The sequence below is a fragment of the Diadema antillarum genome, unplaced genomic scaffold (genome assembly GCF_040938485.1).
Source record: "Diadema antillarum isolate AM-2024a unplaced genomic scaffold, OU_Dant_1.0 seq00001146_RagTag, whole genome shotgun sequence".
NCBI classification, from domain to species: Eukaryota; Metazoa; Echinodermata; class Echinoidea; order Diadematoida; family Diadematidae; genus Diadema; species Diadema antillarum.
In genome coordinates this window covers 623,625-645,226 of record NW_027271958.1, presented here as the reverse complement: position 1 = coordinate 645,226, position 21,602 = coordinate 623,625, and the positions used below count along the sequence as shown (strand labels likewise).

The 21,602-nt window shown below is 36.8% G+C and overlaps 1 long non-coding RNA gene across 1 annotated transcript in view; it reads right to left on the bottom strand.

Annotated features, from left to right (window-relative positions):
- LOC139744199 (uncharacterized) overlaps positions 1-21,602 on the bottom strand; it is a 94,200-nt gene that overhangs the window by 18,781 nt on the left and 53,817 nt on the right. Inside the window, exon 2 of the long non-coding RNA XR_011711811.1 lies at positions 16,349-16,396. This is a non-coding gene — a long non-coding RNA (uncharacterized lncRNA). The remainder of the gene's footprint in view (positions 1-16,348; positions 16,397-21,602) is intronic.

The following is a 21,602-nucleotide window of genomic DNA, read 5'->3' as shown; positions in this document are numbered from 1 at the left end:
ATAATGAAAACTAGACAGTCAGAGCTGGTACTTTGAATTAAAAACTACAAAACAAAACAAAACAAAACAAAACAAAACAAAAGTAAACACAAAACAAAAACAAAATATGTAAAAGTAAATAATTAAATAAAACCAACAAAGATTGCAAAAGCTTCACCAAAATCACAAAATGCTATGGAGAGAATGGATAGAGGGAAATGACCTTCATTTTTCTTTTGCTGACATATTAAGTAACAAATCATAATACAACATTGTCTTAATTCTTGTAGGACATGAAGTGAATGAGTAAACCACTATTTATAGAGCATACATTCTAAATATTTCCCCCTGGTCTTGCTTAAATCTACTTTCCTTTATCGAATTACAATCAAAATTACTCATTCACTTGAATACTGCTTGGTAAAGGATGCCAAACAACAAAAACATCATTCACAAACACAGCATAAGAGCTTACCAGAAAACAAATGTTTTCCATGCTAGTGAAATTTCCATCATATTTCACTGATACTCTCATGGAGAATATAACCAACTGGTACTGGTAATTTTGAAAGTATTATGATCAATGATACTCATTAGATTTATTAGTTGTACATCACACATCAGACATTAATCATGACATGGACATGCCCATGAAAAGTCCTGACTGACTGCCATTAACAGAGCTTTATAACCCAGTAGAGTCTGGTTACTAGATAGTCTCTAGTGGCCATGGGCTGGCTTCAAATAAATATTATGTGTGAAAACAAAATAACATGTAACTCTAGGGAGAATTTCATTTCATTTTATGTCATTTATTGAGTTTCCACACAAATTCCATTTATGACACACATCTAGAGATTGATGAAAAGTAACTAATTTTTGAAAATTCAATGTGTACACTAGTTAACAGACTGAGCTTGAAATAATATTTCATGATACATAATGGATTGGCTGTAGATTGTAAAGTTCAAGAAAAATGCACTAAAATCAGATGGATAGATGCATTTATAGACTATATTTGTTTTAATAACAGTAGCACTCAAGCAGATATGGCAGAGTGAGGTATGGATATGTATTCCCATCAAAACAAACACAAAATTCAAGATATTTGTGCCCAGTCATGACAAAGGAAATCTGATGCTGAAACTGAACACCCCTGAAAACTGAGACACCTCCTCTCTTGCTCCCTCCCTGACACATGATACATCAGTTCCCCTTGGAACAATCTGTCATCTATTGTCCCCGCATGACCACCTGCTGGAGGACAGTTTCTCTTGGTCCCACTCACAGCAATTCATGCTGGGCAACAATTACAACGGTCATGTATGCACTAAATTATCTACTTTTTAGTAGCACTATATTTCATCTTCAGTAGATATGAAATGCACCCCACCTGTTTTCCCTCCCTTACCCTCCTTCAGGAGGAGTGGAAGAAGGTTCTATGCTAGTTCTACTATAAGCCCGACTGATCAGTCATATGATCCCCTTTCTCTAGATGTAAGTGATACATTAAAACCTGCTGTTTATTGACCTCATGCTTGGGCTACAATATTGCAGTACAAAGCACGGAACACTCCTAAAATATCAAATCATTGTAATGTTTTATCATTATCTCTCTCTCTCTCGACGTTTTACATTGTAAAACCAGAAATGTTCGCATGCATGAAACTTATGCGAATTTCGCAAGGAGCCAAAATTTGTGGAAGTAAAGTGCACATGGAAGTTTTTATTTCTTCTACCCAATGCACTGAATGCCAGTGGCAATTCATTAAAGCTTCATGTTGCGAATGTATTGGTTTTACAATACCACTGCTTGACACAAATCTTCTCAGGTGGCCTGTACAGGCCACTGATATCTTTCAATTAACTTTGGTGACCCTAACAAAAAAAAAGAAAGAAGAAAAACAGAAAAAAAAAATCCAAGTGTATCCTCCTGAAATAAAAGAAGACAGAATAATCCATTTTGAAGCTAAATTGACTGATTGGGCCACCAAAAGATCAAAGCTTTTTAAAATTTGATGGCCCGACATCAATTTTCAGGGGCTCTGGGCCATCGCTTATATCGAGCCCTGTATACACATACAATATTATAGCAAGACTTACAGAAATTGTGCCTTAACCTGTAATATGTGAACAGTTAAGAAACACATCTTGCCAAAAGAACAAACATTTTTTTTCTTTTACCAGGAATGGAAACAATATTGCACAAGGTGAATCACACACTCATACACACACACACACACACATACAACACACATTACATACACACTTAAAACACATCTGCTCCCAGTGGGTGAGTAGGTAAATAGATGTAAGCAGCACTTATATACAGGAAGTGAAACTTTACAATGAATATTTAATACTGACTGCAAATTCAATAAGAATTAATTTGGCGGAACAACTCACTCAATAACCTGGCAAAGACAAAAACACCAATCAAGGCAATTGCCTCTCCAATACTGCTTAATTCTGACAGCCATCCAATAAATCAGCTTTAAATATTGATGCCCATATTTCAATAGATGACTCCATTTGAAAAGATACCAGGGCCCTGTTTCATAAAGCCGTTCGTAAAGTTACGAACAACTTACGAGCGACTGGTGATCAGTTCTGATGTGCTATACTTATCAGAATTTCCATAATTCAGCACAAGAACTGATCGCCAGTCGCTCGTAAGTCGTTCGTAACTTTACGAACAGCTTTATGAAACACCCCCCTGATCCATGTTTCAACCAGTGTACACTTGATCCACAGCAAACTCACAATAGTAAATGCTTCTCTTTACAATAAAGTAGAGTTTCAATATGCACTGATCAATTTTAGTCATTAATCTCCCGTGACATATAGTACCATTTATGATAAACTTCTAGTGCAAACTTAAACTGATTCCATTCTAGAGTTGAGCATGTGAAAATGAAACAAGATGGAATCCATCATCTTTTTGTCTATCAATTCTCACAAATACATGTTCAACATGTAGTACACTATCCTCATTGTTTCTTATGCTATTATTTTTATCTTATGATGAGGACAGCAAATGTAAAAATACATGCTGGACACTGAGATATCATCATTACTATGCTATACTGTATAAGCTGTTATTTTGGATCTCATATCAACAACACGCGAAAATGTTGCAACGCGCAAGGGTATAGTGCAGTTACAATAGTGTTGGTGTCAATTTGCGAAAACAACATCTCGCGAAAATGTCTGTGACCTCCCCATTCACAAAAATAACAGCTTTTTAATATACAGTAATTAGTTTCTATGTGAGATTTCACATAAAGTCATAACCCCTTGGCATTACATATTCATATCCTCTTTAGGGCTTTTTACACTTGTAAATTTTTGCTTAGTCCCGTACCAACGGTGGGGCTAAGGGGGGTACGGGACTATCCTTAGCCCACTTTCTGTTTACACTCGTTTTTGCCAAAGTGGGCTAGCCCCACCGATAGTCCGGTACTATCTGGCCCTGCAAAATTGGTAGGGTTAGCACCGCAATTGCGGTGCCAAGCAAGTGAGTGTAAACAGAACGAAAAAATAATCCGGGGCTAAGCGACGGAGACGAAGTCCGACCCCCACTGACCAATCAGAAACGAGGTAATCAAGTGCTGCCGGTGCGTGCGTGTACGTGTACAGTGCACAGTGTAATCATGAATATTCATGTGGTTTGGAAAGTCCGGGGCTAAGAAATACAAGTGTAAAAAGGTCAGTTTTCTCCTTAGCCCCGGACAAGAGATAGTGCGGGACTAATTGGCCAGTGTAAAAAGCTGAAAAAATTGGTACGGGACTAACGATAGTCCTGGGTCAGAGAAAGTCCGGGGTTAAGAAACACAAGTGTAAAAAGCCCTTATGTAGATATTCTCTCTAATGTCTGCATGATATTGTGGAGTATCCTTCTATTTGTGGTGTAAAAACCTCTGTATATATATATATATATATATATATATATATATATATATATATATATATATATATATACATTGTATGAATTTCAATCCCTAGCATCATTTACTGGTGAGATATTTCTATAAATGTATCTTTTATATTATCATGTGGATCACATACTGTGTGCACAATGTACAAGTTGAACTCTGAGCAATTTCACAAGATTTCAAAAATAGCCTGCATGATACTTCATTAACATAAATCTTATATATTCAATGCTCCCAATAATTGGTAACCTTGCATTCTTGAGTGATGATAGAGAAAAATATAGTACTTTTGCTGAAGAGCAAGATCTATATCAAGGCCAGTACAAGATGATACAAGTACTCCAGGCAAGAAGATTGGCTAAGAATCAGTAATGATACCAGAAAAAGCAAGCTGCTTTTAAGCCTGACTGCTTCATCAGTCCTTGTGTATCAGTGATTCCCCTTGATGACTTCTGCATCCGTTGCGCTGTGCCTAGTGTACTTTCATCTAGCTTGGACCTTCCCATCGCCCCTCTGAACCTAAGAAGCCTTTATGCAACATGACACATTTCGGTCACTTGTATAAAGTTTAGTTCAACATAGTGCAGATGAACTCAGTCAGCGTAATACATGTCCACATTCACTTTTTCTTTTTCTTGTAACAATGAATTCAACGTAGCAAACAGAAGAAAAAAATTTGTGAAAAAACATAGGAATTGAACCAAACATCTTTGGGGAATAAGATGGTTTTGGTTATGAAATACCATTCAAGAGAAATTATCTGTTATTTCTGATGAATAAGAAATGAGGGAATGAGGTGGATACAGAGCTTTATGTGGGATTGGATGTACATACTTAGTAATACAAACTCTACAAAAAATAAATCGTGCAACTCACTGAGTCACAACTTTTCTATTAACAAGAACAATAGTTAAAAGAGAGAATATAAATGCAAAGGGGTGAAGATGTGCTATGGCTGATTTTTTTTCTTATTTCTTGACATATTTGTTAAAATGTAGATCAACTGTTGTGACTTTATAAATACATTTGTACAGAGGGTGAAAATTGATTTCATAAAATACAAATCAGCCACAGCACAAGTATAAGGGTGTTCAAAAAACATGTAGCAAATCAACAGTACATAATTTTCTGTTAAAGAAAAAGTCTTGTTTATTTCAGAAGTCTAGTGTTTTTCCTCAGGATTTCTGTTTACTGCCAAATGAATTAATTACCTCCACCAAGGGAGAAGGTTATGTTTTCGTTACCGTTGGTTTGTGTGTTCGTTCGTCCGTGTGCAAAATAACTCAAAAATTAGTTAATGGATTTGGATGAAACTTGCAGGAAAGGTTTAGAATGATATAAGTAATAGATGATTAAATTTTGGTCGTGATCCGAGAATTTTTTGGGAATTTATGAAGGATCTTTGACATTTTGACAGGTAGGGTCAATGAACTTGGGAGTTCAGGCTGCACGTATTGAGGTTTCCATGCGCGCACTAAAGTGCGTGCTCTAGTTTCTGCTAGGGCGAGGCACACTGTGCAGCTGAGGGTTTATGACGTAACAAAGGCTTCTATATTGGGAAATCAGGCAACTTTCAGCACACAATGCTATAAGTATGTATGGGTGGAAATCACTGATATCTCTACGGAAGAACAAGGTCAGTGGTGAAAATGAGAGCCTGCATGCTTGGCGGAGGTCTGCGCTCTCAGAGTGCTTCTCTAGTTTATCTATAAATTTGACTATCCTTCATCTAGTATTGAAACATGCCACTCTGTATTACACATTGCACATTAAAACTATAGTCATGAGGCACTCATGCACAATCTGTTATTGAACAATATACAGCTACTCCCAAACTGCAAAGCTTATCTATAAGAAACCCTCCCTACAAGGTTGTATCACATTGTTATGATACAAAGAAAAATCCCTCTCTGCATGAGAAAGAAAAGACAGAATGAATAAACATCTTTTGTTGTTGTAGATTGAATCAGCATCAAATATTCTTGCTTCAAGCCTTTACCATTCAATGCTGCATTTTATGACCAATAGAGCAGTGCATGGCTCCTATTACAAAACAGCATAATGTGAGATGATAATGTGCTGCCTGTGGGAATTGACTTAGTTGTGTGCTCATTGTACAAACCATCCCACCTTCTAGAGTGGTCAGACTGGTCACATGCAACGTTTTGTTCACCTTTAACCAGGATATTGATTTTTTTCCGCCAAGTAGACACTACCCATGTCAGAGCTACAATCAAAATTGATTTGTGAGATCAACACCTTTGGTCTGGTAGGGAGATACACATACCGGAGAAGAATTCAGAACTTTACAGGGTTTTGTTGTGTCTACAGGTAAAAATTCAATAAGAAAAGAAAGAAGGTAATTTGGGCTTAGAGGATTACTGACAAGTATTTTTTCCCTTCTTTCAAAATGTTATTTGTATCTATCCTATGGTTTCTATGTAAGAACTTGAGATGTCTTTTAAAATCTGAGACTTCTAAGATTTTAATTCACAATCTATACAAAAGTCAAAACAATTCTCTTAGAATATGTTTGCAGAGCAATCAATTTGTGTAATTTGTGGTCTTTCATCCAACTTCAAGGATATGTTTGAAATTATGCACCGAGTCATAAACATCTCAAAATGACACGTGTGTCAAGAGAATGACAAGCTTGTACAAGTGGAATACTCTAAGGCCTATTAATGTTCAACATGGCATGCTCACTACCAATGCCCTTCTTTACAGTAATGCAGATGATACCTCTGCTCTTAAAACGAGAGGACTCTATCCAGTACAATATCCAGGAGATTAGCAACTTTCCGAGTATCAGGGTGAGGGGGCAAATATACATACCTGAAAATAATCACTTTAGATGTAAACAGAGACAACGTCTTAAGAGCTGTCCTCTCTCTATATCTCTATCAGACAGATGCAAACAAATGTGGAGCATCACAGCTAATCCAACAGTGTTGGTAGGAAGATGTTCAAGTTTCTTGGTTCAAACTGCATGGTTCTAAGAGGAAATGGTTCCAGGGGATCCCACCTACCAAGCTACATGAAGATTGACAATTGACACTTGTTTGAGCAGGTGGGAAACTCATTTCAGAAGGTGCCACAAATATTGACATCGAAACCCAACTAGCAATCTTGCACTTGCTATTTCATTTGGTGAGAAGCAAGGGGGAAAATACGACGGATCCAGTAAACATACACACCATGACTCCAATTATGTTTGTTAGTGGAATATTTCCGGTGTACATGACCACCACTGCAAAATGACTATACCAGCTGATTGCGAGACTGAGATTCCTTTTTATGGAATGAAATTCAAGATGCTACTTTTGCGGGCATGCTGGCATATGATCAGCTTGTTAAATCTTTTCAGACAGTGAGGTTACCAGCACTTTGCGGCATCTCAGACATTAAACAAACATATACATTGTATCTGAAATACTCAAGAGACGGGAGACCAGCAGGTTATAGGAATGGTTCATCTAATTTTCCTCCCTGATTTGCTTCCTTTTTTCATGAAATAGAAGTTGACAGTGGTTCCTTTTCAAAACAACATGTTTGCAAAAAATGATATTTTTGTTTCCAGACTTCTTGCCATGTTGTTTGGTTTGACTTTGTTTTGTCATAATGATGCACACACAAATATCTAGAACTTAAAAGCAGATTATACACATGCTGATACTGTGAGCTTTATCATTGCAGTCTGCTGGATATTTTCTCAAACATCTGAGTTGCATCAACAAGCAGTGTAAAGGCACTGTCTCAGAGTGCATTGGCAGAGTTGCCAACTTATGTAAAAGCCTTTCAGTACTTTGGTGGCTGAAAATCAGTAATTTGCACCTTTTTTGAGTGAAAATCAGTAATCCTTAACAGTGCAACAGAATATATCACAGACAATGATTTCTAAAATCAGTAATTTGCTTGTAACCTTCAGTATTTTTTCCCAATTTCAGTAGAAATTACTGAAAATCAGTACTAGTTGGCAGCTCTGCATTGGTCTAGTGTATGTATGGAAGTGTGGTCACATTTTTACAGTGGACTTTGCATGCTTAAAATATGTCCCAACCATAGATATGACTTGATTCACCAAAACAGATGAAGATACACCACATGATCCCCTTACATAGCATATAATTACAACTCTGGAACTACAAAGCTCTGCTAATAAATCATGTACTAGTAATACAAAGTTTGTGCACATGGTAAGTCTAGCAAGCTAAATAATTACATAGTATGAGACCCTGGCTACATCAACCCAAAATCTGTTGACATGGAGCCAGTGATCATGTTAATACTCAGAAAGGGCAAAGATATCAAGCATGACTTGCATGAAGGTTAATTTTCACAGCCAATTGCACAAGTTGTGCATGCCTATGGAAGACACACAATGGTAAACACATAGAACAACAAACCCAACAAAATATACAACAGTGTCATGTATAATAAGGCTTACCAGTCAAAGCATGATAATTTGCATTGAAGTGATAACTCCCAAAATGATTTACTTTAGGATTCTTGAATAAATGTCATATTACTATATAAAAGAAGAAGAAGGAAAAATCAACAGAAGGGAGGTTGGCAGAAAAGAAAAAGCAAAACACAAGACAAGATTCAATCCTGTGTTCAACTCACTGCAAGTTTGCCGCATTCTTAATTAGAGTCTAGGATATTTATTGGACACCAAGCTACTGTGCAGGGGCCTCTGGGTAAAGAGATGAGTCTGTGTAATAACCTGATCAAACGGCCTGCCACGGTATCCAAGGCGGTAAAATGCACATAATTTCATCTGCAATCTCAGGGTGTGTTCACAGTTCTAGCTGAGTGCAAATGAAGAAGACGACTTTTCATCTCTTACACGGTGCATACTTGCTTAATGATAAAAGTCAAACATTCGCTTTCATCAACTATTTGAACTGCTCTGAAATGAATCAAATACTGTATGCATGGCATGGACATGATTGATTTAAGAGGTGCCACATGTTTGAAGATTGGTTTTTTTTTTCATGAAGGAACATAGCTGTCAAACTAGTATGAATAAAAGATGATTTGTTAGCATTATTGCTGATTTCATAACTGGCAACAGGTGCATTTCATTTTTCTATGGCATACATGTGCGATGAGATGGCGGAAACAGAGCATGCAGTGATATGCCTGGCTAAACCCGAGTTCACGATCACCTTGGGATACATGCATGTGAACACGGTTTATTTCTCTGGAGATATCACCGTGAGGGCCCAGGGGGAAGACTGCTCAGGAAGAGAAGATGGGATCACGAAAATCACGTAGAGGGAAGAGAGAAAGAGAATGACCGAGAGAAAGAATGAGATGAGAGGGAGAGAAGGAGAGAATAGAGGCACAGTGCGTGGATGACAAGAGTAATATTTTACTGGTGACTGTCCTAGGAGCATGTTATAGAGTGTGGCTACAGGGCGGGGTCAGTGGGTATGGTCACAGTAAGAGGTCTACTGCATTTGCACTGCCATGGGTGTGTTTGTAAGAATTGTAAAAATTTAATTAGTCGAGAACAATACTTACTATAAAAATGTTGGTTCTATGCAAGTACTGCAAGTTATACTGCTCTTTCTATTCAAACTGATTTCAGTTGGGTCTTTGTGGCTTTACTAAATCCTCCCTACTATTGTAAACTAATTATAAGGACAATATTCTTACGAATTCATATGGCTGCCTTCAGGCAAGTTTTAGCAATTCTGTAGAGGCAAACAATTGAGGTGGCGGAATCTTTGGCTTGTTTCATCAAGGTAGTTCTGGGGAGACTGAATTGTGGCAGTCTCTCTTTTTTTTTAATCTTTCAATTGTTTTATTAAACAACATCAAACAAAATTACAGAGATCAAAAACATGATTATACAAATAGAAATAAACAAGAAAAGAAAAAAAAAATAAAAAAAGCAGCATACAAAAACCAATCATGTTAATTATGAATTACTAAACAATATACATTCTATCAGGTAAAACAGTGTTATAACGAGGTTTTTAGGAACATATTTTTACCATTAACCCTTTACTTCATCAGGTCCGTAGTCTATCAAGATCTCTCTTTTTAAGTGTGAAGCCACCTATTCTTGTGTCCTTGTCAAGGAGATGTTCATGTTTGCCTGATACATTATTTCCCTTAGATGATACTACTTGTAAAACCCGAAATTTGAGCACTCATATTTTTGTGACTTTCACGCAAGGAGCCAAGATTCACACAAGAGGTTTTGTGTACCCAATGCATTGAATGCCAGTGGCAATTGCAAAAAGTTTCATACTGCGAAAAAGGCCATCAGCTCAAATTTGCGAAAATTTTAGGCCATGAAAGATTATGGTTTTACAGTATCCAAAAACTGATCACATTGTAGTATTCCACAGTATGCAATGATGAAAGAAGGGCTCTGCAAACTGCATTCTCAGAGTTAGTTGATTCTCTATGTATGCCTGCATGATGTAATTTGATTCACACTAAGTCAGCCTTGCGTTTTGCCTTCTCAGACCAATAAGAAAAAGTGTTATATTTTCCGAAATCTTCCCTGAAAGCCACTTTCACCCTATTCTACCTGAAAACCATTTTTACCCTGTTCTGCTGCACTTATCATGAACTGTAACACTTTGCCTGACAAGACTGACAAGATATTGATTTACTTGATAAAGACTGTCATTGTAAAGGAAGATGATGGGTAACATGTTGAATATCATGAGATATAATTAGAAGTGATTTTTACTCCTCTGAAAAGGTCTCAAACACTTCTTGAGTATGTCGATGATTTTTTTTTTTTTTCGAAATCTTCCCTTAAAAAAAAATCATAAATCAATTGAAGATCATGAACATTAGCACCAGGCAAGGTCCAAAAGGAATTGAAATAGAACAAGTAAGCATGCTGCAACCTCAGCTTATGAGGTACTAAATAATTGAAAGAAAGAACAAGAGAATTCCTGCAACAAGAGATAGCTGATGACAATCACTCCATGGTATTTGATCAATTATCATACCAGAACATTCATGTGAAAAGGCAAAGTATGTCAGTGACATCTAGCAGAAAGCTTTCAAGGCCATATTCATCTATAGAAAGCAGTCTTTGTGGTAAATAAAAAAAGCACTGGAGCCTCAATTCCCAATATTGTTTGCCAGTGCACGCAAACTACGTTTAGCTTTGCCATAAGGACAGATAACAGTCGCATTGGAGTCACATTGTAGCACAGCTGCTGTATAATGTATTCCTCTCTGATCCAATTGGTTTATATTCAGTCAGGCTCCAGAACGTAATGGATGGTGCGCACATGAAAATCTCCTGAGTGTGAATGATAAATATGTGTCTAAATAAAGGCTTATCAAGTCACTTTATACCCTGCCCAGGGTACATCAATGCTCCCCTCCCAGCCCAGAATCCCAAGTTTGTCAGCATGCTGTGTGATGCAGTGCAGAGCTCACATGCAAATTAACTGCTTTCCAGTCTGTTTACGTGAACTTGATTAGTGTGGTGAGGAGTGGTAAACATCCTGCCATGACCTACATTAATACAGACTCCACAATTTTTCAGAAATGCACGGATCCCATAAATTGCTAGGTGGATGGGCTGGGAGGTTTGGCAGGCATGTTGACAGTTGACCTGAGGGAGTTCAGTGGAAATATGTCCTACTGTCACATACTTGTTTACAAGTTAAAACATTCTAGCACCAGAAATTGCATGTATCAGGCTCCCCTATCCCACACCATTATCTTGTGTATTGAATGAATGATGCCTAACATGGTTACAGGAGATTTGCAATATAAGTTATTATCATAATGATGGAACCTCACTAATGAAAACAAACCAATGAAAACACACCAATATTTCTTGGGTTGTACTGTTTGCACTCTCAGTTTATATTTCCCTTGAATATTCTTGCACTAACATATCTGCAATCCAAATTTTCTTATAGGGTTCTGCTAGAAGACTTCTGTCATAAAATAAAGCAATCAATCAATGAAGTGAAGTTATAATGTAATAATATTATTTAATCCAAACATTATTTTGGAGGAGTCATCTTGGTCATGTGACTAAGAACCACCAGCCATGTTATGACTCAGTTATGAAATATCATTCATTATCATAACCTATTTTTACCTAACTCTGCTTGGAATACATTCATAATATCGCACCTCATTACACACGATTCAAGACAAGGGGATAAACTTGTCACATAATTCTGTGAAAAATCAAATCCTCATCCTACTCAGTTTGAAATATCAGGCAAGCAATGACATGGTCAAATGAATGATTATTTTGAGTTTCCCTGAAGGATCCTTGTTACGTGGCTCACTAAACTTCACACTGTTGTCACCTTCAAACTTGTCAAGTTTTGCCAATCAGTTTCATGATTTCACTCCCTGTGAAGCAGTGTGAAAACTTTTGTTATTTTACTGAACACAAGATGCACATGCTCCAGAAATTAATCACATGATTTCCTGCTTTTGATTCATTGATTTACACTCAGTAAAGGCTACAGAGGTGGTACCCTTGAGGGTAGATAATTGGTGTGACAGAGAATACAATTAGTGTAGTTCAGTGAATACATTTTTAAAGGATTCAAATCTCTCTTTCTAGTACATGAGGCAATCTCAGGGCTCGACACTAACTTTATTTTTCGGTGGCCCGATGGGGCCACCAAAATCATCAATTTCAAATTTTTGGTGGGCCCGAGAGAAAAATTTGGTGGCCCGAAAAAAAAAAAATTGATAAAAGTCCTTTTTTTTTTTTTGATAAGTCGCACACCCGCCGCATGCATTTATGCATTTCTGGCGCAAAAAGTTACGAATTTATTGACACACTTTTCAAAAAATTTGGGTGGCCCGAGGTGGGCCACCAAATTTGCCCTTTTCTGAAATTTGGTGGCCCGACTTTCATTTTTGGTGGCCCCGGGCCACCGGGCCGCCGTTAGTGTCGAGCCCTGCAATCTCATTGCATACATTTACAGTCCTTTATGGTAGCTGAGTAGACCACTTTCCAAGCGTGTTCAAATTCAGAGATGCATTACATTTGATTCTGACAATTATAGAAGGTTACTTCAGACTTGCATAACATAGCAACAACAAATGCCATCTAGATCCCTAGTAGTGAAATGTATTGGACATAGATACAGATGGGTGGTATAGTTTGTTACAATACTAAGTTCTCTTGGAAAACTACCATAATATTTGAATACATCAGTAAATTATTTTATTGTTCGGCTGAGTGAGTGGGACAGAGCGCAGTAGTGAGAAAAAAAAATCAGCAGTTTTTAAAAATATTCTCATGGTGGAAAGTACATAGGCACCTACTGTATATCATGTGTGACAAAGCACTCTCTCTGTCATAAATGAAGTTTATAAGGGGCAGAATATTTGGGTTCTCTCCTTTCTGGATGTGCCAATTCAGTTTATTTTCTGTTGAAGAATACAAGACAGCTATATGTATCATTTTAACTTTATGAAGTTAATGACTGGATGTACTTTTAATGTGTTCAACACATATCAGCTACTGCCACTAGGGCTAAAATGAACCTGTTGAATACATTTCTTTCATATCAAACTGATGCAAAATATTCAAAATTTCTCATTGAACACTACCACAGGTGGTAGTATTGCCTTGCTTGAGAAATACTGGGCATGTTGTGCGCATTCTCCCAATTTTTTCACAATCATAACAACTGATTCAGAGCCTCAATCATTAATGACTACTAGAGCGGAGCACGGGATGTAACATGTCTATTTCCATCTCGTTCTGTGCCGTTCTTGTTTTAGTTTTCTATAGAGCAGACAAAGGCATGACTTGTTCATCAATCAGACCCTGATTGGCTGGGGAATGAGTGAGAATGAGTCACTATGGGAAAGTCTGCGTTCAAGGTTATCCCTGGGCCCCATTACTGCAATCCACTGCCATAGCTCCTTGGGGCAGGCGAAGTGTAAGAGGTGACCACTGCATTTCTGAGAACACAGCTACTGCAGCAAAGCAGTGAGCAGGGAGGATTTTGATAACTACAAACTATAGAAGTGAACACGTGATCCCAGGATGCTACATAAGCAGTATGTCTACAACAGACATTGTCGAAGTAGAAAAATATCAAAAGTATGATTCAATGTCACTATGTAAAAGCTAAGTATGGCAGCTGAAGGATAGATATGAATGACAATACCGTGATATGAAGAGCTTCACTCTTCGCTTCTACGTGAGGGCAGCCTTTGAAATGAGGTCGCCCCTTCTTGGTGATCAATAAGAGACAAATATTGATCCTGTGAGCACACTATGAAGACTGTTTGTATTCAAACAAATCAGTGGTTGTCCAGAATGAATCGACACAATATTCAACAAGGCATTATGCGGGTGGATTACTAATTTCACAAAATAGGCTGGTTTAAATTATTCCTTATTAAGATCCAAGATTGATTGAAGGCATGTACAATATCCTCATTTATTCTATAAGATGAGTGAATCATCTTGGTTTTGATTGTAATGATAAATGATTTATAGAAAAGAGATTTGCAGTAAATCTTCATTCATTCACCATGATGCTAGTACACTCTTGACAGCATGGGGGGGGGGGGGGGGGTGGGGGAGAAATTTTCTTGTGGTTTTGAGTTTTCACAGCATCACAGGAGCCAGTGCCTGAGGAGCCCAGTTTATCTCTACTGCAATTTGGGTAAGAGGAGTTTTGTTTATTGGGAGTGTAAATCAGCCAGGATTTATTGCTTCGCTGTTGACCTTTCAAATGAGGACAATGCTAAGCATGCATTGGATCTGCAAATAGAAGATCTGTACAATTTGAGGCATCCTCTTTCTCTTCTCTCTCGTGGTCAGAAAATCTATTTTCAGATGAGCAAGCTTTACAACTATGGCCCTATATCAATATACACCAAGGAGACAGTGTATTTTGCTCTACTCTACACATTCAATGGCAGAAAAGCAGAAAGCTTTCAGCAATATCAGTGATATATGAAAAGACATCTCCCTCATCTAAACTCAGTTCCTCTTATTGTGATAGATATCTCATTATAATTATTTTCACTGATATCATTATTTTTATCATAACTGTTGTTCATGCTTTGACTACTACTACTACTCAACTACTACTGAGTATTACTATTTGTACTTCCACCTTTATGCAGATACACAACTGAATACCACTTTCACACATTGCCAAATGTTTGGTTTATATAATTTGCAAACTAAAACTAGTACCTAAAAATATTTTTTCAGCTTTACACATAAACGTAACAAAAACTAGGTTGTTGCTGATTTTTTTAAAAATCTAAAATCTGTATAATAATGAAAACCAACACAATCAAACTTTCACAACTATATAATACACTCAGCAAAAAAAGAAAGTAAACACTTTTTCAAGTTTATATTACTCATAGAATGTTTGGTGAAATGTTAACGTATTATATACCATATGAAAGGTAATTTAATTGGCTATCAACTTGATAAGTCAATAAAAAGGGAAACTTTACACATGGGTGAACACCTTTGTTTTTCTCTTCCAAGGCACAAAAGTGAAAATTGCAAAAATGATCAAGCTGTCATTGATGCGTAAATGCTCTTCCATGTAACAAAAAGAACAAAAGACAAATTTGACACAATAATGAACATGGATTCAGTTTCAAAAATATACCTATGATCTCTATAAATTCTTTAAAGCCCAAAAGATCAATAAAGGCTAAAAATAATGGAGGAAAATGAAGAATGTTCTGTCAAATCAAAAGTCACATGAAATGAGAGAATAAGCAACATTAACAAAAATGGTAGAATTTTGAATTGAATATTCAAATTAGGAAATTTGTAAATTATATTTGGTTCTTGAATTTGTCTTATGAATTCTTAAATTACTAAATTGAATGAATGAAATAAAGATATTCTGTTCATTTAATCATCTTCGTGCCCTTACTCCCTATGTCACTTGAAGTTTTAGTTCAGTAAAAATTCTTATTTTCCGCCCTGAAGTTTCCCACTTTTATTTTGTTTGAGGTTATAAGGAGATTAAGAGAATATAAACTTATTTTTGCCATTTCTTTGTGTCTCTCTTTGTGTTAAACTGGTCTTTTGTTATCATTGTTGTCTTAAAGGGCATTTGCAAATGAAAGACAATATGTCAATTTTTGCAATTTTTACTTTTGTGATTTGGAGGATAAAAACAAATGTGTTCACTCATGCATAACGTTTCCTTTTATATTGACCTACTAGATTGATAGCCAATTAAATTACCTTTAATATGGTATAAAATATATTGATTTTCATGAAAATCTTCTATGAAAATTTTGAACTCGAAAAAGTGTTTACTTTCTTTTTTTGCTGAGTGTATATAGTAATACGAATATACCAACTGAGAAATTTGTTTCATGTGTTACTTTCTCTTTAAATGTTCTAGTAAAAACTGCTTTGACAGTAATTGTCAATGACAACATCAAAGCAATATTGATATGCTCACCTCCAATGAGGCTGGATGGGAGAAAATGACCTCAAATGGTGTGGCAGCCTGCAAAATATAAAAGAGAAAATGTACAAATAATTGAAACCAGTGGATTACACTTGAGAATAGAGTGGACACAGCTCACAACAGCAGACACATAGTCCCATATGAATATGGAAGAAATACATTATATTAGCACTGAGGGAGAGAGGGAGTGCAAGGTTTGGTTCAGTTTAATCACATGTGTAGCAACATTGAACATTAATAATCATCTCACATCTCACTAAGATGACAGTATTTATTATGTATATCATGACCATAGTAAATGTATGCTCTTTCTATATTTGGACCTTCATTGGGTTTCGTTACGATTTATGTGTAGATTAGTTAAACTCAATCCAACCGGCTTTTTCAACACACCACATATCAATGTTTTACAGGCCTCTTCATGTTCTGTATGATATGCCTCCAGACTATAATGAATAATAAAAACTGATCTTCACATGAACGAAAAACTATTTTGCACTGTTGTAGAATATTAGTGGTTTCTAGTTTTAGTATATGATGCATACAGTGTGTAGTGGTCCACACAAAGCGAGTCTACACGTGTACTTGCATTTCCAATCAATGTCAAACAGCTTTAAATTTGTTCTGTCGACAAGTACCACAGTCACATGAAATATTAATGTATACTCTGTCCAAGATTAAGAGCTATACTACTGAATGATACATGGATAACGATATTCCTGTAAATTTATAATTGTAAATGTGCTCTCCCACAAATGTGATATGAAGTCAGTTTACTTCTCATTGCCAAAAGTCTCTGTTATTGTATATAAGCTGTTATTTTTGCATAGTTATACAGGTATTTTTGCGAATGAGGAAGTCTCAGATATTTGTGTAAGATGTTATTTTCGTGACTTGACACTGAGGCAATTATAAGTGCACTGTTACCCTAGTGTACAGCATTATTTTTGCATGTTGTTGAATATGCAGTCCAACAGTGATTCGCAAAATTCATAAAGGTTGGACACTTGTGAAAATAACAGCTTACAAACTAAGTTATAACGGGATAAATTATGACTGAAGCAGATCAAAGACTTTGTACATTTGCTTGGGCCATTTACTACAACCTAGTAAGTACTCAGTGGAGTTGTGTACATGTATTCACATCAGTGCATTTGGACTCAAAGTTTACATTTGAAGGGAGCCCCATGGCAACGTCTCATAATCTACGCTTCAATGAGAGATAATGCAGTGCTGTCAAATGGCGCTGGACTGATGGCTCATGCCTTCAGGGACAGCTTATGTGAACACTGTGGAAAAAAGCTGGATGCTTTTAGCACAGCTATTTTTTTTTCTTCTGTTTTCAGCACTGGTGGCAAGAAATAACTCTCATTTATGAATATATGCATAGGGTCTTACTACCACAGAGTGAGACCGACTGAAATATATCTTTGTTTTTAAGTACCATGTGAGGAATTTATGATCTTACACACACTGTCTCTATCTTAGGAAAAACTGCACAATATGCACACTTCTACGAACAATTCAACCACTGTAACGGCACGCAATATTAATCGTTCTTCCCTGATTATGTGTTGTGCAAAGTTAAGGTTTAATGGACCAGTTTTGTATTTTATTTCATTTTATGCTTGTATGTCAAAGTCACCAATGACAGCCTCCGAGTTTTCCAGAAGACTGCCTGACCCAAATAACAGATGTTTTCAAAGCATACAACAGACCTGCTCTACTACCACACTAGCAGAAGCAGGTGAGATACATAGTTTATATGCCTGCCGGGTACGTACTAGGTATTTGGGCTGAAGGAAACTCTGGACAGGGAAATATTACATTGTAAAACCTGTCTACTGAATGTCACACATATGCTACAAACACTCTCAAAGGAAGAGATCAACATCAATCTATAACTTTATTCTCCAGGTGTCTGGTGTAAATATGCAACTCTTGGAGACAGCAACTAGTAAGAAATGGCAGGAATGCTGTCATATGACCTGACTAGAAAAATACACAAACATGAAACATGGCTTCACAGTCAACCAAAGATGTCTGAATGCAAAATATGACAAGTATGTTACAGTGACCAGCTGTAGTAGTTGAGATGTTACATTCTATTTTCCAGCCCAGGTCAGATTTTATTTAACAAACATCTGGATGTACCAAGAAGACTACAAAATATTAGGCCTACACATCTCTTACCATTCACTCAGCATCATCCAAAAGAGAATCTTGACTTGTCTTCATTCTCCACAAATGTATTTGCTTGAATTTGATATGTTTTGATTATATCTAGAAAATAAATTTTGAGAAGGTTCAGGGTCAGGTGCACTATCCAACAGAAGAGGCATCTACTACAAGCCCTCCACTTGAATCAATACCATCTGCACACTTGCTGCTAGAAAATGTCACAAAAGCAGACCTATCAAATTTCAGCATTTTTACAGGATGCATATTGAGTTCATGCATAAATCAACATGCAACACTGGATTATAATCACATCCAGATCCTGTGTACTAAGAATAAATATGCACGAAATGTCTAAAAAAATTGATAATTTGAGCTGACTTTATGCAAAAATAACATCCACAAGGGGGGATGCATATATATGATATTTTATGTGCCATATGTTTATACGGCCTAGATGCATAAAGCAACTTTGACAAATTCCGCATCGTAGTGACAGGGAGACATGTGTGCTGTTAATAATGCAAGCTGCCTGAATAGCTCGGCCATGAAATGTCCATTACATGGCTGCCATAGTACCTGTTTGGCAGAATGAGCTAGTGCTTGCTGCTTTGAGCTGTCTATCCTATTGCCACTCGGTAAAATGCTCACAATAGTCATAAATGGCTCGATATTGTCACATCATCAATTTGAATGACCTTGCACACATAGTTGGGCAACCATTGCTCATCACCTGCCTCATTTCGATCTTTCAATGAGAAACAAAATGCACTGAGAATACTTTCAAAGCTTCTCACAGGTCAAATCACCTGCAGATTACGTTATGCAATGGCCTGAAACAACATATTGCTACTGCATTCAAATGGTTTATGGAACCATTCTCTGCAGCAAAAGAAAAAAAAACCAACAACACAGCAAAAAATAAAAACAACAATAAAACAAAACATCAACAGCCTTCAGAGATAGAAGAAATGGACCAAATTCAAATAACTTCACAAAGTTGTATGAATGAAAACACGTTTAGGGCAAAATGTGAACTGTATTTTTCCATATCTATTCAAAGCATAGATATATTTGCACACTAGTGTTGATGAGATGATCACTAATAGAGCCACATCCCATAACACATCTAGTTCCCTTCCAAGATTTATGCACTACTAGCCAGTCTCTTCCCTCATAACACTATACAGTATATTGTCTATGGTTCATCACAAGGTAAGGAAACATACCCATACTCAAGAATTAACTATACCTATAAGGAACCCCCTTGTAGGTTTCATCTTTCTCACACCATCCATTGCATCTATCTACCCCCACCCCCATTCCCTCTCCCATCGATGCCCACTCTGTGCTGAACAACGCTTAATCCATCCTGATGAATATTGCATGGCCTCAGAATGCAGGAGTCATCACCATCTCATATTAGCTGAACCACATTAGACGGATGGCTAGATGATATAGCCCTGCATGAATGTGGGTCACTCATCAACCCAGAGATATATGGGACTTAAGGTGAGCACTACTCCAGCAGCACAATGAGGTACAATTTTGTAATGTGTATACATACACACATACATAGACAGACAAACAGACAGACAGAAGCACTACATTGCTGTTAGAATGTCCTCTTCACCTTCATCCTACTGGGGATATGTACATTGTATATGGATAGAGCAACTTCATACCCAAAATTTATATGCCATAATCTATCGAGTACCATTTTTCTTTTTCGAATCGGGACTTCCCGACAATTTCGCGAGTAGTTAAAGTCACGATCATAGAGTATAGTAATCAGTGGGGCGATACATGTACAAGTTGTACACATGCATATTGTATTTATGTCAGAATCATAGTTAATAATATTTTTTTGTGTGTGTTGTTGAATTTGCAAATAGCATTCAATTCACAAAATTCTCAAGAACAAAAACCCAGTGATACATTGCGGTGTACACAGTAGTGACCGATATTGCAATGTATTGCAATGCGCTGAATAGCTTGTTACAAGGCCTATGGAATGACATCTATACATTAGTAAGGTGATCCAATGAGAAGTATTGTGTTTATGTCATAGAATGCACCTGCTTCTGCTGGGTTGTCTTTACTGGTGCCAAAGACTTCCCTAGTAGGTGCAGGATATTTTGATATCCTTTGACTGCCATGTGTTAAAATGATATAAATCAGATGAAAACGAGAGCATAGGTGTTGAAGAAGCCTCCTACATAGACTAATCACCATATTTCTGGTCATAAGTGTCAAAACTATTTCACATATTATCGCAATCCAATACATAAGCTTAAAGGAAACTAAAACATAATATAAATGTGGATCAAGTGAAAGCAGCAATATTAGCTGAGCACATCAGTGAAAGTAGAAATATTAGCTGAGCACATCAGTGGAAGTTTGAGGAAAATCGGACAATCGAATGAATTCTTAAAGAAGTTTTGGTACCACATCGCTGAATAAGTAGACTACTACAGTTCATGGCATCACGTATGGACAACACCATAAAGAAAATACGAGAATTCCATAAAGTTTCATTCTATATGAAGAGTAGACATTCCATCCACTTGATCTTGACATATGTTAGGGGTACATTCATACCCCCTGCTTTCTGAAAGAGGTAAGTCAAATGCTCTTTCATTACGCCAAAAAAGTGAAAATATATTGAATTTTCTTTTCATTTCAACAATGAATACACCCTATATACTGCATACCCCAAGAAAATTGCATAGGCCTACCTCTGCTATACAAATGTTGTAATCAACTGATGAGTTTTATCCAACCCACAGAGACCTTGTCATCTAGCAGAAGTATCATGCATCTCAGGGACAATTTATTTTACAAAAGCAAACATGCAGAGGAATGAAGGATGTATCAACCATAGGTCTGTTCACACATGCACATGAAATTGATGGTCTTTTAAGATCTTCTTTTGCGATACAAAATACTCAACAACTATGACAATCCACATCGAATTGTGAAATTTGATTCTTGATGCTGTTTGAAATACTTGCAATAATTTGCACTAAGAGAAAAACAATTGTCCCCCTTTTTATCTTTATAATGC